The sequence below is a fragment of the Saccopteryx leptura genome, chromosome 1 (genome assembly GCF_036850995.1).
Source record: "Saccopteryx leptura isolate mSacLep1 chromosome 1, mSacLep1_pri_phased_curated, whole genome shotgun sequence".
Classification (NCBI taxonomy): Eukaryota; Metazoa; Chordata; class Mammalia; order Chiroptera; family Emballonuridae; genus Saccopteryx; species Saccopteryx leptura.
In genome coordinates this window covers 10,372,885-10,376,625 of record NC_089503.1, presented here as the reverse complement: position 1 = coordinate 10,376,625, position 3,741 = coordinate 10,372,885, and the positions used below count along the sequence as shown (strand labels likewise).

The 3,741-nt window shown below is 51.3% G+C and overlaps 1 long non-coding RNA gene across 1 annotated transcript; it reads right to left on the bottom strand.

Moving 5' to 3' along the window:
• Positions 1 to 2,169: 2,169 nt before the first annotated feature.
• LOC136388546 (uncharacterized) lies at positions 2,170 to 3,469 on the bottom strand. Its single transcript, XR_010748192.1, has 2 exons — positions 3,425 to 3,469; positions 2,170 to 2,304 (listed from the first exon to the last, which is right to left on the bottom strand). It is a non-coding gene; the product is annotated as an uncharacterized lncRNA (long non-coding RNA).
• Between the last annotated feature and the right edge of the window lie 272 nt (positions 3,470 to 3,741).

The window sequence follows — 3,741 nt, the reverse complement described above, 5'->3', positions numbered from 1 at the left end:
CACAGAAGGTGTCCCCAACAATAGAGACTAATTTAAGTGGACGTGTTTCCCCACCTGATCACATTTATTGTAAAAGCATTGGACATAATTGTTAATAGTAAACAACAATATTCTCTATTTTCTCAACTATATTTTGTATAAATATATTGTTTCTATTAAGAGAATGAGTATAGAGCTAATAATAAGTTCTTTTACTTTAACACTTAGATACACATGACCTGTAGTATTTCAACATTGGAAAAGTAAGGAAGAATTCATATTGTATTTCAGAGTCCTGTGCTGTAAATGAGTAGGGCATGTTGCAGAAAGGCAATCTTCACCCACAGGAGACCTTTTAGGAGACTTTGGCACAAGCCAGGAAGACCCTGGGTGACTGTAAGGAGGAAAAGACAAGATGTTGGAGGGAAGCAAGGCCGTGGAGGGGGCAGGACACAGTGGACTATTGAGTGTCAAGGGCAGAGGAGCTAAAATAAGCTCATAAGGACCCCAAACCGATTCACACCCTACACCTGGACTGGCCAGGTCACCTCCACGGCAACAACGACTCTGTAGATACATATAAAGAAGTGACAGATTTTGAGTTAGAAGATGATCCTCAATTACCTGGTGCCACCCTAATGCCATCCCGGATATTATACAAAGGAGACAGGGAGACTATCAAACACACAGACAAGGAGACAGCAATGTTCCCTCATGGTGTCCCGAACTAGCACAACCAATACTTTCGCAAGTCTCCGCTGGGAACGGTGGAGGATGAGAAAATAAACACAGAAAGAAAAGGATGGGATGAGGAGGACCCATTGCCAAGCTGATGGCTGGCAAGACTGATCCTCCACCCCCAAAATGCCTTATTTATAGGACAAAGAACAAAGCCATTAGCAAATAAAGGAGATCTCTGATACAATGTCACATTTCCAAGAGAACCCAAGAATTCTCCCAAGTGCAGAAAACAGCCCACCCAGCATAACATCTTAACTTCACAAAACAAAGGGTATAAAGAAAACTGCCTCCAGTCTCTCTGAGGGACATGGGGGATGGGAAGAGTAGAAACCATCAGCATCACAGCTAACGTGGGGGTGTGGGAAAGGCCGTGGAAATTGCCCTTAGCAACTGGAACAATCAGAGATTGTGAGGAAGAGCTGAGCCCTTTGCAACATAATTGAGCAAGTGAGGTGGGGGATGGGCAGCAAGGACCCTGTCTGCTTACAGTCTTCACATCATAGGGCAGAGATAGGAGGAATGTGGGAACCAGACAAAGACAGTCATCAGTCCTCTGCTGGAGGCACCAGGGATAGATGTCCCCCTTGACGTTCCAGAGCCAGCATGGCCTCCTGACACTGTGATTTCAGCAGAGGTTACAGATTTTACACTTTGTCCTCCGCACCTGGAGAAAAGCACCTCACTGAAGACACCAAGTTTGTGGCTATGTCACAGCAGCCCCTGGAAGCCAACTATGATCTGTGATGTATCCGTCATCTGAGTCAGCTGCCTCATTGGATGGGGGCCCATTAGCCTGGATGGGCTCATGGAAGAGGAGTAGGTGGGAGACACTGTGCTCCTCTGACGTGTTCCTCCTGCAGTAAGTGTGGATGGTGAGCATGGAGCTGTCCACATGGGAGCTGGACGCCCGTGTCCGGGGCTATAGGGAGACCCTGCGGGAGGAAGCGGTAGCCGGAGTGGAGGTGAGCAATGCGCATGTGCAGAGTGCAGGCAGTAAGCGAAGGTTGAACCCTGCAGATTCACTACAAGTGGAGAAGTGGACAGAGATCATGTCACACAGGGCCATCCGGGCATTGACCCCGGGGTGGGGTGAAAACCGAGCAGAGTTAGTGCTGACAATAAGGGCGCAGTAGCAGCGATGCTGCCTGGTGGGAACCATGTGACTGCTGTCAGGCTGCGGTCTCCGCAGTCCCCGCCCCAGAGCAGGACATTCTCGTGCTTTTACCCTCAACCGCCCCGCCCTCGGGGCCACGTGACCGGGCAATCTGTGGGGTCATGCAGGATGGCTCCTGAGCCCGTGTTCCCGCCGGGACCCCTGCACTCAGACCGCCATGGTCCCTGGACGCTGGTCTCCCTACTTTACTCCTGACACCACCCACTGGCCGCTTCATGATGAAACCACCCAACTCAAGCCAAAGACTGTTGGATACAACAAGACAGGCAGCGAAGTGCAGGAAAGAAATTTATTGAAGCAAGACGTTGAAACCTTCACGATGTCCGGGAGAGGTCAGGTCATCAATGAACGACAGGAACTCACAAAGAAGATTGCTAAATCTATAATGTACATTCCACCAATAATTTTTGCTGAAATAGAAAAAAAAGAATAGAAACATCAGTCATGAAGCCCCTGCAGAAGCCATGTTAACACAGACTGTTGTTCACAACCCAGATGTGGAAGAAACTGCAACCAGCAAAGGGAAGTGGAGGCACCAGGCAGGTAGCCGTGCGTGTGGGGAATTCAATAGTCCTGGTCCAGTCTGCACAGACTGTGCGAGTCAGGAGAGAACCATGTCCACACCCCGCAGATAAACCCTGCGTGTCCCCAGAGAAGGGCTCAGGTCTCTAGTGGAGCGAGGAGGAGGCTCAGGAGTTGGGCAGAGCAGCCCGGTGTCCTTCCTCTGAGTCCCAGCACTGAGGACTCCACTTGTCACTGAACAAGGACACAGGGCTGAGCTACAAAAATGGTGCGAGAGGGGTTGTGGGCCATTCTGCCTGCAGATGTCCTGCCTCCAGGAGTGGACATTCCCCACACGGCACACAGACTTCCCCACACTGAGAATCCAGCTAGTGAGGACATTTGTGTGAAGCCTGACTTAATTTCAGGGCAGACGAGCAGAGACACCTTTACATCTGTGTGATCTCTCCATGAGGACATGATTGAAGTGTTTCAGCTCCACACGGGGCTGCAGAGGACACAGGGAGGGTTGCGGCCCCCTGGCTGGGAAATGTGGGGTGAGGTACGGGGTGCCCCCGGCTCTGTGAGAGCTGGCAGAGCCTCCAGCAGCCACCCCTGACAGAGGGCGGGGCCGGCTCTCTCCCTCTCGCTGTGTCCCCTTCTCCCTCCCAGTCCTCCCGTGAGAGTCCCAGGGACTGTGCCACTGGGTGAGGGGCCCGTCCTGCTGGGGGAACAGTCTCTGGTCCTACAATATCACACCCTGTGGGCCTGGCTGTCCCTCTCATCAGGACACTGTGGGGAACCTGGTGCCCAGGGAAGTGACCTGAGAAGGACAAACATGCCCAGCGCTGTGTGCAGCCTTAGTCCAGCTCAGCAGGTGTCACGTTATCATGGAGCTGGTGTGCATGGGCCACTCGATCAGAGGTGAGCAGAGGGGCAGCTGCCTTCACACCCTGTGTCGGACCCTGACCGACACCCTGGTGGTGCAGTTGAGCAGCAGCCGCTATGCAGAAAGGAGAAAGAAATTACCGCAAATGTTCCAACACTCAATTTGCGAAATACGGAGATCGTATCAATGCATTCCTTCACTTTCAGGGTGGCCTTGACAGCTTCTGCTGGTGCACCATACTTCCACAGACTGATATCGAAATACGTGGGAAGACTCCAAAAGAGATCGATCCACAGCTTAACAGCAGCTGGGCAAGCCTTTGCATTTGCTGGACAGAACAAGACAAATAATTGATATAAGTAAAGGAGACTAAATCCAGAGAGGATTGAGAAAAAGTATTAAATATTGAAAGATAGCCTGACCAGGCAGTGGTGCAGTAGATAGAGCGTCAGACTGG